A 14,399-nucleotide genomic window follows, 5' to 3' on the forward strand; every position below is an offset into this window, starting at 1 on the left:
TTGTTTTGTTTGGAACCCACAGCTAGTTTGTTTTTCTTTTGTTTTGTTTGGAACGCACAGCTTGAAACACACTGTAAAAGTGGTCTACAACTGAGCCAGGCTCTGCAGTGCTAAGACAGGCAAATTCTTGAGTTAATAGTCAGCTGGTGATTGCCAGGGCTATGGCAATGGGAGGAAAATAGGTGATTGTAGATCCCCTTGTTAATTGACAAAACTTTAAATTTGATTGTAGGAGTGGTGTCAACACTTGTATCCGCTTTCTGATAAGCATTCTGTCAAACTGTCAATCGTTCAAAAATCTTTTCCCTTGATTTTCACTCCTGTATATACTATACTTTAGTTAGCTTGGACATATGTATATGTGCATGTTCCTGTGTGGGTTTGCATGTGAGCTTCTATTTTGGGTCTAAGATCTACATATGAGAGAAAATATAAGTTTTTTTGTGTTTCTGAGCCCAGCTTTCTTTGCTCACTGTGATTTTTTTCCTGATCTACTCTTAATTTTTTTGTTGCCAGTCCTGGGGCTTGGACTCAGGGCCTGAGCACTGTCCCTGGCTTCTTTTTGCTCAAGGCTAGCACTCTGCCACTTGAGCCACAGCGCCCCTTCTGGCCATTTTCTGTATATGTGGTGCTGGGGAACCGAACCTAGGGCTTCATGTACACAAGGCAAGCACTCTTGACACTAGGCCATATTCCCAGCCCCTACTCTTAATTTTTTATAGTAACAAATACAACAGAAGGAATCAAGAGAACACTGAAATTTTCTTCATCAACACCAGTGAAACAATAGGAAAGTATGCACCTAAGGGTGAAAATGCCAGACATATTTTTAAAGTACTGGTATCAATTCAATCCTTTTGGTTGTTTTAGGGTTGAGAAGAATCTAACTATTGAACAATAACATACCACAATAGAAAAAGTATAAGTTGATTATCCTCTCTTCATTATCCAAAGCTCATTGAATGAAAAGAAAAGGCTATGTAAATAATTTTTACATGTGGAAACTAAGACACAAGAAAGAGAAGGCACTTGGTCAAGTCACCAAAAGATGTGGAACAAGAGTACAGACAGTCCTGGGTAGTAACTGAGAACTTCCTAAACCACACTACCTCCATTGCTAAGTCAGCAAGAAACATCTCTTACTAAATGTTCATGGATTCTAGGGCATGTCTCATAAAAATTTATAGAGCTATCAATGTCAGCAATAAAAATCTCAGCTAGATTTCCCTTTTTAATGTAAATATTAAAAATATCATTTCAGAGAACATTGTTTATTTCCAATATTTCTTCCTGTTAAGTTTGATTTAATGTTTAAGCAGAGAGATGTAATCTCATATAAATCTCAACAGTAAATAATTCAGGCTTCAAATCAGATAAGGTATAAATTCATCTTGCAGATCTCTGTTCCTTTCTCTAATTCACAATACAGCCTTTAGCTTCCATTTATACGGGGAATTGTATATCTCACCTGTAATTGAATGAGCTCTGAATTGCAGAATGATCAGTTCCTTTTTACTTTGGAGTTTTCTTTAAACAATCAGAAGCTACATGTTTCTCAAATTCCAGTAGGCATATACTTGTGTTTAGTGAAGTGCTTTATATTTGCATGAGTACGTAGAAGAAATCCATAAGAGTTTTGAAGTGGTAAATATAACCGAGTCTTATATACTGAAATTCTAAACAATACCAGATCTTTAGCCACCACCATGTGACATACATTAAAAATCTGTGTCATTTCCCATGGGCTGATTCATTTGTTCATACTGATATCTAGCTTTCTTTGTCAACAAACTTGTGATTGTTCACTACTAGGGAATCACTATGATAAACCTGAGGTGAGATGTGGCATGTGTAGACAAGGGGTGAGCAAACATGGAAAGGGGTGACTGAGAGCTTGTCATTTCCCAGCTTCACGTTTGAGTGCTCTAGAAGGACATTAAGATAAGCGTATTTGTATCATTCAGCGTGGTCAATGAGATGAGAGTGAAAAGATGGAAATGTGGCTTTACTAATGCTAGAAATTAAGGCTCGGTGCATAGTTCCGAGGTAAAGCATCAGCTTGCTATGCATAAAACTATGGATTCCATTCTCTATCCCAAATGAGCTGAAAAGAATGGGAGATTTTCTGCAGTCATAATCAAGAGGGTTGAGTGGCAGGGAGGAAATAGTGACAGCAGTGGGAGAGACGTAAGAGAGGGCAGGTAAGACTTAGCACTGAACAGCCACAAATGCATAAACTTTGATAGAGTGTATTTGCAAGACTTGGGTCTGCAGCAAAGCCTTGTGGGTAGAAGCACTCATTACAATGATGTGGTGGCATTAAGAGAAGCTACAGGAAATTACAGAATGCAAGGTTGATTTCAAAACTGTAATCCATCCAATGATAATGGCTTACAGACAATTGTCTGTCTAGGTGTCACTGGGAGTTTCCATCAGAGCTGATAATGAGAACAGGGAGATCCAAGGACTTGCAACACTACGTGAGCTTTCTCTGTGTTTAACAAGATAGCATCATTGTTGTGTTTCCTTCTATCTTTGCAAAATCAAGATGAAACTGGAAAGCAAAGGCTAAGGCATCTCCTTTTGATGGGCCCCATAGGAGCTCTGAGGGAATCCTCAAGCTATATCCTTCTAAAATGACAGGGGTTAGTTTCAGAATGTTCAAGGATAACTGTGGAGCTGTTGACATTAGAAATTGTAACACTGTACACCAGCACTTCAAACCAACACTCATACTGGCAAATAAGGAAACCAAGACAAGAATGTAGGTACAATTGTACAACAAAGATGTTAGCCATAATTTTCTAGGAATTTTTAGCTCCACAGCTCAGATCTGCCATCTGTTACCTATACAACAGAGGTATAAATCCTGGAAGAGAAAAAAAAGAGCCAAGAAATGTTCTCCAGGTTACCATTTTTACTTATACTTCCAGAGGTTTTGTGTGTCTAATTGTAATGCTTTATTGTTCCTAGCCCCATCAGTGTACTTTTCCATTGTGCATTTGACAGCTGACGTAAGTATTAGTTGCCATTTTCAGGTGCTGAAACCTAGACACAAAATAATACTTTGCTGGTTTATAAGAAACTTAAGTTTTAGTAGATAACAAAGCCCAATTTTTCTGCCTTAAGTGACTCCCCTGGATTTCCTTCTAAATAGAGTTGTATGATGCCTGGTGGTGCTAAAATCACAGATATCAAAAGACTCATGGCTTTCCTACCTTATGGATGTGAAATGTGTATCTTCTCCGAAAGACTCCTTGTTTTATCAATATGTGTATCTGCATGTTGGAGATTACTTAGGAATTAATAAAAGTATATGAAAAAAAATATTTAACATTATTTTTTATTTCTTGGTTCTCATTTTTTAAATAGTAGTTTGTGTTTCATTTTCTTGAAAAAAAGTTCACTGTAAATTTTTAAAAGTTTTGAAAGTGATTTCAAAATGAAGATTGGGACAGAAAAAGATTTTATAGAAGAAATTTTACTCAAGTACAAAAGATATAGGTAGTTATGTGTTTGTTGAAAAAGTTAAGGTAATAAATAGGAGAAGGAGAAGGATGTAGAATAATGGACAGGGTGATACTGATCAAGATGTGTTATACACATAACTTGATGTCTTCATTCAAAATCTATATGTATTGTGAGCTAAAGATGATATGGAATTAAAGAAGTTTAAAGGAAAGAGAAAGTGCTTTTAAGTAAAAGTGGATTTTGCAAGTTAAATTTTGTTGTAAAGTGTACTCCAATGCCAAGGACTAGTGGCTCAAAGCTGTAGCTACTCAGAATTGTCTTTGAAAGACAGCCTTGGCAGGAAAGTGTAGGAGACTGTTGTCCTATTCACTATCAAAAAGGTGGAACTGGGAAGGTAATCCAAGTACTATAGTGCCAGGTTTGCATGTAGAGCTAAGGACTGTGCCAAGGCCCTGTGTTCAAGTCCCAGTTTTGGTACACATACACACACACTCACACATACACACAAACAAGGTGTAAAAAAATAAAAAAAATTCTATATGGAAAAAATAAAATAAACAAGGTCGAACAAATTAGAAGGATTATGAAAGGTATGGTATAGAAAATATGAAGTTTTGAAAAGTTTGTGAAAGATGGTGGTTATGAGCAGTTTATGTATATGATTATATTGATTGTAATTTAAAAGTTAACCAAATACTTTGAGGGTCAAGATTTAATGCACTGATGTCATAATACGTAATTTTTGTCTTTAAGGATTTTGCTGGTAACGTTTGCAAAAAGATGACTTAAAGGAGAGATTTTTATTTATCAGAATAATGGGTCAGAGCTTTACGTAGCTACGGTGGAGGGTATAATGTGCGGATTGCAACTTGAAGTCATTTTACTGAAGAATATCTGTGAGAGTCTTATTGCATATCAACCACAAATAAAAAAAGGCCGGAAGTGAAGCTGTGACTCAAGTGGTAAAGCGCTATCCTTGATCAAGGCCTAGGGTTCAAGTGCCAGGACGGACACCTCCTTCCAAAAGATAAAACTTGTTTTCTGCTAATTCATCTTCTTACAATATTGAATTTTACGAGGGTGAGTAATTTCACAATGCACTGCAAGTACACGAGGAAGAATAGAGAAAGTCAATGACCATATGTACATTAATGGCCGCCAGCCTAGATAAAAAAAAAAAAAGTCACCTTAATGAGGAGGTTGGCAATACGAGGCCAAAATACTAGAGGAATTATTATGCTAAATCAAGTCGTAGTTGTGTAAACTACCACGATCAGTTGCCCATGGAAAAAGAGCCTCATATCATCTGTTTTCCACTGGGACAGAATAAAGCGTGTCTGTTACTGTCTGCGTGAAGGAACCTTCCAGAAGAATCTCGAACTGCTATCCCGGACCGGACTCCACCAGAAGTACTTTAGGGCCCTTACTGCCCCTATTACCTAATCAATGGCCGCTCCCATTTCCATCTAACAGTAGAGAATAAAAGAGAAAACTGTGGCATAGGTAAGTATAGAAAGCAGCCTACCAACAACAGGCAAATAACGTATGTCCCATCATGTCGGCTTCTTGTTCCCGTACTGCTGTGGGCTCCTACTCAAGTATTTTTCCCACAATGCTTTGGGCTAACGTATTTCATACAGCCTCAAGCAATCACAAACGCCCACAGAACATGCACAAGCCATCAAGCAACTGTTACTAGTCCTTCGGGAGAACAACTACGGGAAGATGCCCATATAGAACCACTGGATTATCTTTTTTCCTTCCTTCCTTCCTTCCTTCCTTCCTTCCTTCCTTCCCTCCTTCCTTCCTTCCTTCCTTTCTTTCTTTCTTTTCTTTCTCTTTCTTTCTTTCTTTCTTTTTCTTTCTTTCTTCTTTTCTTCCTTCCTTCCTTCCTTTCTGTTTCTCTCTCTCTCTTCCTCTTTCTCCTCCTTTTCATTAAAATATATTTTATTTTAAATCATATGTCATAAATGTACATGTGGGAATACAGTTTGACATTTCACTATATGAATAAAAACTTGAACAATCACATCACGATACCAGCCATTCTTTCTACATCCAATACACCATTCGCTTGTGTTCGAAACATTAAGTATTCTATTAGCTATCTTCTTGTTTGATTTAAATTTTATGGTAAAGGTGATGCACACATATGTTGCAGTTACATAAATCAAGTAATCAGTACATTTTTTCCAACAGTGGCATCCCTCTCTCATTTTATCCCACTTTTTCCCCTCCCAACACCCCTCTGGCCAAGTTGTACAGTTGATTCCCAACATACTGCCTAGACATTATCATTGCTGAATTAATTCACCCTTTGTCCCACCATTTCTGTGATTCCCTCTCCCTTCCCCAAATCAGAAAAACTTAGATACAACACAAAGGATCCAGAAATCAAAAATACTGACAAAAAGGAGTAAATTGAAGGGAAAAAGAAAACAAAAAAAATAATTGCGAACAGGCCAATAAAAACAACTTTTGAAACTGACACTATGACTCAAATGATACAGCATTACCCTTGAGCTGCACAATTCAGGAACAGTGCCCAGGCCCAGAGTTCAAGCCCCACAACTCACCAAAAAACAACAATAACAACAACAAAAAAGAACGCTTGTTTCCATTTCTTAGACTTCATTTCAATAAACATCACCCAAAGAAACATATGCTACTTACTTTCCCTCATGTCTACAAATCTACAAGTTAATCCAATACATACTAAAAGACAAATAATTACACTTGCACATAATTAAACACTACTCTAAACATTCACACAATGAGATAAAATGAGGATATTCTTGAGAGAATCACAATAGCTCAATCACTATGTGCATATGACAGACCCAACTTCAAATGTACAAAAATAACTAAAAAACTTGATTTGGAAAAAATTAAAAAGCATTTTTCTACACTACTCTGCCTTATGTTCATTGACTTCATTTATTTTTGTTCAATAAATATATATTCTACTCCAACTCAAACAATGGGATATACAGCACTTATTGTACCAGTACTGAAACTTAAATTGAGAACCTCCTGTTAGCTAAGCAGGTGCTTTACCACTAACCATGCCGACAGCCCTTTTTTGTACTGGTTAGTTTGAATTAAGGTCTTGCTTTCCCCCAACCCGGTAGGCCCATATGTTTTCAACTACAATCTTCCATATTTTATGTTTCTCATGATAACTGGGATGACAGGTACATGTGACCACAATCCAGCTTATTCTTGAAAAGACATAATGTAGTGAAGATTCTACTGTCCTGGAACCACAGTACGCAAGAAACTATCTCAAAAGGGACCAAGTTGTTCTGTATCTCTACCAGCAATCAGTTCCATTGTTTTACATCCCCTTTACCACCAGGGGTGCATTCTTTTTAATGACAATCTCATTTCCAAATTGATTTGCCATTACTTAATGACTACTGATGTTGCTTATTTCTATTTCAAGTATTCTCTTTGGCCAAGTGCCTCTTGGAAGCTTTCTGACAATTTTTTCATTTGGTTAGATATCTGATTTCTTTCCCAGTCTTTCATAGTTTTCAACACTAGTCTTAGAAATTTCAATTAGTAGTATTCATTGCTTGCATGTATGTGCATATAGAATTCATTTACCTTTCCTCTTAAGAATTTAAAATTCATTTCTTCTCATACAAAATTTCTGGTAGGGCTCAAGGCTAGTGTTCTACCACTTGGGTCACAGCACTACTTCTGACCTTTTCAGAGTAGTTTATTCTGGCTTCAAATCGCAATTCTCTGATCTCAGCCTCCTGAGTAGATAGGATTACAGGTTCGAGAGCTGCGCACCCAGCTTTTATGCCTTTCTGTTACTGCTATCTTTATTGCGGGATTGCTCTAGCTATTACAGAGAATCTTTTATTTTCTACTCTAAATACTACATTTTTTGGTAATTGTCAAAGTGTTCCTGGTTTGAGTGTTTAGGCAGGTGTTGTTTTTTTTTTTTTCAATGCTTCCAGAATCATTGCGTTGTTTTGTTTTTTGCTATTGTCCCTCCCCCACCCAGGATTCTGGGTTAATGGTGTTCTTGGTTATTATTTTCCTCACAGATTATGTCGACATTCCTATTGATTTAGGGGCTTATCTGCTAACTGCCTTGAGATATTTCTTACGTTTATTTACACTAAGCACCAATGTGTCTCTGTGTGTGTTTGTCTCTGTGTGTGTGTGTGTGTTTTGACACTGCCATTACTCCCAAGTTGCATTTTCACCCCTACGCAAGTTAACTAACATGAGATAATACCTAATTTAATTCCTCTACTGACAATTTGTAACATTCTTGATCCCTTGTTCTACTTAATAAACGTGAATGCTTGTAAAAAGAGAAAAAAAAAGAAAGAAAGAAAGAAAGAAAGAGAGAGAGGGAGGGAGGGAGGGAGGGAGGGAAGGAAGGAAGGAAGGCAGAAAGAAAGAAAGAAAGAAAGAAAGAAAGAAAGAAAGAGAAAGAAAGAAAGAAAGAAAGAAAGAAAGAAAGAAAGAAAGAAAGAAAGAAAGAAAGAAAGAAAGAAAGAAAGAAAGAAAGAAAGAAAGAGGTTTTGGGTAGATTTTATTTTCTGCTAGTGCACTGCTTTGAACTTGGCCTGGGCGCTGTCCCTGAGATTTTAGTCTCATGGCTCATGCTCTACCACTTGAGCCACAACTCCACTTCTGGGGTTTAATTGGAGATACAAGTGTCATGGTCTTTCCTGTTCGGGCTGTTGGCTTTGAACCACAATCCTCAGATCTCAGTCTCCTAAGTAGCTACAATCACAGGCATAAGCCACTGGCACCCAGGTTTTGGTAGATTTTTGTGAAGAGATTTCTATGTACAAAATGGTGTAGCACATAACCATAGTTTTATTTCTTCCTTTCCAATGTGAAAAAAATAATAAAGAAATTTTAGATTAGGTGAACAGTGTAAATACATATACATATATATGTATATCTATGGTAGTGAAATGTGAAAGTGACACTAAAGATGCTAAATATATCTATGGACATTGTAAAGGCTGTTGAATTGTACATATTAAAAGGACCAGTCTTATCGTCCATGCATTATTTATCAATAAACAGGATTCAAAAATATCCATGTAATCTCAGCTTTTCAGAAAGCATAGGTTTGTAAGCATGAGGATGGCATAAGGCTATCTCTAGCAAGAAACAAAAATTTCTATTTGAGAGACAACTAAAATGAAAAGGGGCTGAAGTAGAAGACCACATACCTGGCAAATGCAAGGCTTTGACTTCACACCAAAATATTGCGAAAAAATAAAACAAAACATGCTTAACACACAAGACAAAATGCAGTTTATGACATCTAATAAAACCACTGGACACGCAAATAAGCAGGAAAAAAGGACTCTGAGTGAGCTGAAAATTGACTGATAAAATCTAACCCAGGGGCTGGGAATATGGCCTACTGGTAGAGTGCTTGCCTCATATACATGAAGCCTTGGGTTCAATTCCTCAGCACCACATATACAGAAAACGGCCAGAAGTGGCGCTGTGGCTCAAGTGGCAGAGTGCTGGCCTTGAGCGGGAAGAAGCCAGGGACAGTGCTCAGGCCCTGAGTCCAAGCCCCAGGACTGGCCAAAAAATAAACAAACAAAAAAAAATCTAACCCAGAACTAACATAGGTATTAAAGCTACTAGGTATTAACAGAACACACCACCACAGGGTATACTCTTACACTGATTATGTAGAAAGAGGAGGCAGAGTAAACCTACTTCTTACACACCTCAGCTCAGGCCCTATGCCTGGTCTCCATTGTGAATAGAGAGAAATGGTAGGGAATGAAAAATAAAGAAGGGAAAATTTATCATTATAGCCTATATTTATTTTTAAATGCACAAATTTGGAGTGATATTGTCCTCCCAAAATGTAGTCATTACCTGATTTATGAAATTGTAACCCCTCCATATAATAACAATTTAAGGAATTTTAATGTACAAATATGAGTGAATATATTATGTAGTCACATGGAAGATATAAAAAAAGATCTCAAGTGAACTTTTACGGGTGGAAAGTGTGTACTACAGAGGCAAAATACACTGAGCAGAAGTAATGGGTGCACAGCTAATGGCAGATTACTAACACTATTTAAAAATGAAAAGCAGAGGAAAGGAAGCCAGAGAATATAAAATCTATAAGCAGTGGGACAACGTGAAGCAGCCCAGTACGTATATAATGAAGTCTGTAAATACAGTCGGGACCACAAAAACCTGATGGTCTATGACCAGAAATCTTTCAATGTGAGGAAAAATACAAATCCACAAAAGCAAGAAGCTTAACAGAACCCAAGTTTTAAAAACATAAGAAAAAACAACCCCCAGGCACATGAGAACCAGTTTTCTCAAAAGAAAATGAAAAAAGAAGAATCTTAAAAGCAGCTGGGGTGAAGTGTGGGGGAGAGACATATTATATTCAGAGAAAGAAAATAAACACAAGAGAAGATTTCTCACCAGAAATAATACAAGAGCACAGTGAAGCAATAACTTTAAAGTAGAAAACATTGTCAACCATAATTCTGCATCCAGTAAAAGTGTCTCTCACAAATAGAGGTGAACTAAAGATCTTTGCAGGCATATAAAGCCCCGGAAGAATGAATCACCAGCAGAACACAATAAGAAGAATAGAACAGCCTCCTTCAGAGTGGAGGAAAATGATACCACAGAGAAATAGAGATCTACACTGAGAAATGAACTGTATTGCAAATGGTAATGAGATATGTTAACACATATCATTATATTACTGTTTAAATTCCTTCAAAAGCCAGTTCACTGTTTAAATTAAAATAACAATGAAAGTACAGTACATGACATGTTGAGATGAAACTCCTTTGTATAACTACTTTAAGATAAGAAAAAATTGAAACAAAACCAAAAAGACTAGAAACAACAAAAAAGAAAACATAGTACAACCAAATATTTAAGATGGTATGATTTAGTGTTTAGAAAGAAACAGTTAAAATTTTTTATTAAAAGGACATTTTTTTTGCCAGTCCTGGGGCTTGGGACTCAGGACCTGAGCACTGTCCCTGGCTTCTTTTTGCTCAAGGCTAGCACTCTGCCACTTGAGCCACAGCGGCACCACTTCTGGCCTTTTCTGTGTATGTGGTGGTAAGGAGTTGAACCCAGGGCTTCATGCATGCTAAGCAAGCACTCTACCACTAAGCCACATTCCCAGCCCTAAAAAGACATTTTTTTCTTCTTTATTGTCAAAGTGAAGTACAGAGGGGTTACCGTTTCATATGTAAAGCAAGTACATTTCTTATCCAACTTGTTACCTCCTCCCTCATTTTTCCCCTGCCGCCCTCCTCCCCATTTCCCTCTCCCCCCATGAGTTGTACAGTTGGTTTACACCAAATGGTTTTGTAAGTATTGCTTTTGCAATGGTTTGAAAAAGACATTTCTTACAGTGGTTTTATTTGACAGTATTGGGATTTGAACTCAAGGCCTTAGGCTTGTTAAGCATGTGCTCTACTACTTGAGCTACAATGATACAAACTTTGGTATAGCTACAGCATACAGTGCAGCTCATGGATAAAAAGAAGCCACTACTGCTACATGCAAAAGCCCAGATCAATCTCCAGAGAATTATGCTAAGTGGAAAAGTCAATTCGTTTGGAAGCTGGGTAAACTTATTTGCACACATTCTCATGTTGACAAAGTTCTGGTAATAGAGCTCAGTTGCTGACAGAAGCTAAGGAAGGGCTGGAGAAGGGAGAAAATGATGAGTACAAAAAGATAATACAAGGGATTCTTGGAGACTTTGGCTACTCTTTTTTTTTTATACATGTATCATCAAAGTGATGATTCTGTTAAATATTTGGCAAGATGTTGCAGCTGGAGGAAACTGGAGATGTACAATTGCTCTGTCATTTTCTTCAACTGCTGTGAACCTATAATTATCTCTAAATACAAAAAGAAATCTTTAAAAACAAGTAATTTGTCTCGTAAGCTAAATAATCAAAAGAAGAAGCAAATAAAACCAACAGGAAGCTGCAGAAAGAAAACAATAACTATGTGAGTAGAAAGTGATAAAATTGAAAACAAAAGGAATAATGATAACAATTAATAATTCCAAAAGATCCTCTTTACAAGGCCAATTTATTTCATAAACCTACTCTTACTAATCCTAAAAATAGAAGATAAAAATCATCATTATCAGAGATGAGAAAGAAGACATCACTCCACACCCTACCAAAAAAAACCCTGATAATATGAATTTACACATATATAATCATATACAATAAATAACATGAGAAATTAAGTATGTTGCACACATAAATCTTATATAATGCATGATAGATAGATAGGTAGACAGAATCTGGACACACACACACACACACACAATTGAGTTCATATTTAAATCCTCCTAGAAGCAAAACTTTAGGCCTAAAACTTTCACTGGATAATCTTAATAAAACATTTATGAACATAAAATCTCAAGTTTGTGCTTTTACAGAAAATTGAAGAAAAGGGTTCTTTAGCACATTTCATGAGGCCAACTGCAATCTGATAATATGATTTATTCTTCATGACCACAGACACAAGTATCCTAAACAAAATATGGCACAGTAAGTTTTGTACTGTTCAAAGTTATAAAAGTAATTACCATAGTCCACCCCAATAACACAGTTAAATACAAAATTTAAATAATCATGCAAAAGGAAGTGTGATTATATTTAACATAATTATAAATTAATTTGTGAAACAAATTCTTGGTGTACTGGAAGTAGAACTTTTTTAGCACGTAAAAGAGGAAAGAAGACATAACATCCTTGCCAGTATTGATGAAAAGTCAAAGCCTCCCAGGTAACTAACTCCTAGGTATCTAAGAGGCATTAATAGTTGCTTACACTGAAGCAGTGACAATCAATGAACTACAGTTTCATTTTCATGCTACACAAAGTCCTGTAAGTCAATTCAGAGAAACCAAATATATTTACTATTATGTACAAATTATAACCAGGGAGCCAGGTATGGTTGGTTCACACTTATAATCCATAGCTACTCAGGAGGCTGAAAGCTGAGGGTTGAGATTTGAGGCTAGGCTAGTAGGCAGACAAGTTATTCAGCAAAAAGCTAGACTGGAGGCATGGCTCAGATAATAGAGCACCAGCTGTGAGTGAAAAAGCAGAGCAGACCACAAAGCCAAGAGTTCAAGCCCCAACCAGCACATACAACTTTCATATATACATACACACATATATTTGAACATATGCACACACACATACACATTATACATGTATTATATATACATATTTTATGAATATATGTGTATATACATATGTATATATACACAGATACACATATTATACATTATATATACATATAAGCATATGCATATAGTATATGCACACATGCATATATACATATATACATACATCACACACACGCGCTCATATATGCAGGGCTCAATACTATGGATTGATAGTCCGTCATGAAGCGGAAAAAAAAAACGATTTAGTTTTTACCAGAATCTAACTGAGACAGATCAGGTTGTGTGATTTGATTGGCTCCACGGCACTTTGCTCTCCTGATCTCAACAGAAAGGTGTGAGGAGGCTTCTTCTTTCCTTCCCATCAAGCTATGAAAGCTTGAGGAGACAGGTGGTGGACAGGAATGCCAGGAAGCGGACTCGGAGCTACAGTGGCCACAGAGAAACTAAAGCTACATAGCTGCTTTCCAGTCACCACGAAATTGGGTTTAGGCCCTGTTTGGTTTCTTACCTGCACCCCTAAAGCACACTATGAGTAAATACTGTCAAAAATGCAATGAAGGAACAGAGAGCCAAGATGAAGGAAAAATAAGTCCATTTTTGGCAGGTTTCAGTGTGTAGTAGCAGGAAATCTTTTTCGTTCTTCACGTTTACTTTTGTGAAAGGGAAATAACCACCCCTCTCTAGGGCACCAGAAACGTTCACTCGAACTTGAACCTGAGTGGTCATATCCATTGCAATACCTTCTGCCATGCATGGAAATTGCACAGCCTGGGTGCTGAAGGAAGCTAAAGAGCCCATGAGAAGATCTTGTAGACGAGTTGGACCAGAGTGGAGGTAGGCACCCAGCAGGGCTACTATAAGAAATTAGCCCAGATTTAGATAACAAACGGAATGGCTTTAAGAAATGGCTCATGGACTCATACTTTTGGATGCTAGAAACATCAAAGCAGGGCTGGAATGGAGCTAATTCCTTCTGTTTGCTGTGAGAGACATCTCCTTTTGAGGTCTATTTCCCTTGTACATGGCTTTCATGTTCTTGTGTCTTCCCATCGTTCATCTTCTCCACCCATGTCCGTCTGCAAATGCCCTATTTTTATAAGAACAGTCACAATGGTTTCAGGTTCACCCTGCTAAATGCTTATTAACACTGCAAGGAGTTTATTTCCAAGTAAGGATACATTCTGGAATACTGCATGCTAGAATTTCAATATATGAACATGGAAAGAGGGTGTACAATTCACCCCATAGAAAAAAGTTTAAATTATTTCCTAATATGCTTTGACATTTGCGCTGTAGACTCTAATTATGTGTTCTTGGGGAAAATCTCATTTCTTACTTTAATGACTTTTTTCAGTATTTTTCACATTAACTCTTCATATAGTAGTAATGTGAATGAAATATTGTGCAGCCACTTTAAAAAAACAAATATGTACCATCAGATAACCCAGTATTTGTTACTTTCAGTTTTAAGTTCTATCAAAGATGTAAGTAGTCAACAAAGCTTTTGAACACCAATTGAAGTTTCACCTTGTTTAACTTGATTATTGAGGTACTCCCTGCACCCAGCCTCACAAACAGTAAATGTTGACTATTTCATCACATATAAAAAATGTGAATGCTTCAAAGAATACATATTTACATTCATATATATGAGTTCAAGTCATAAAAGTATTAAGAGAAACTAAGTAGAAATCTCTGTAATTATAGGTAA

General features: G+C 36.8%; 1 pseudogene; it reads left to right on the plus strand.

The window, feature by feature from the left end:
- Positions 1–9,104: 9,104 nt before the first annotated feature.
- On the plus strand, positions 9,105–9,249 carry LOC125344408 (annotated as a pseudogene).
- The last annotated feature ends 5,150 nt before the right edge of the window (positions 9,250–14,399 follow it).

Source organism: Perognathus longimembris, chromosome 28 (assembly GCF_023159225.1).
Source record: "Perognathus longimembris pacificus isolate PPM17 chromosome 28, ASM2315922v1, whole genome shotgun sequence".
Classification (NCBI taxonomy): domain Eukaryota; kingdom Metazoa; phylum Chordata; class Mammalia; order Rodentia; family Heteromyidae; genus Perognathus; species Perognathus longimembris.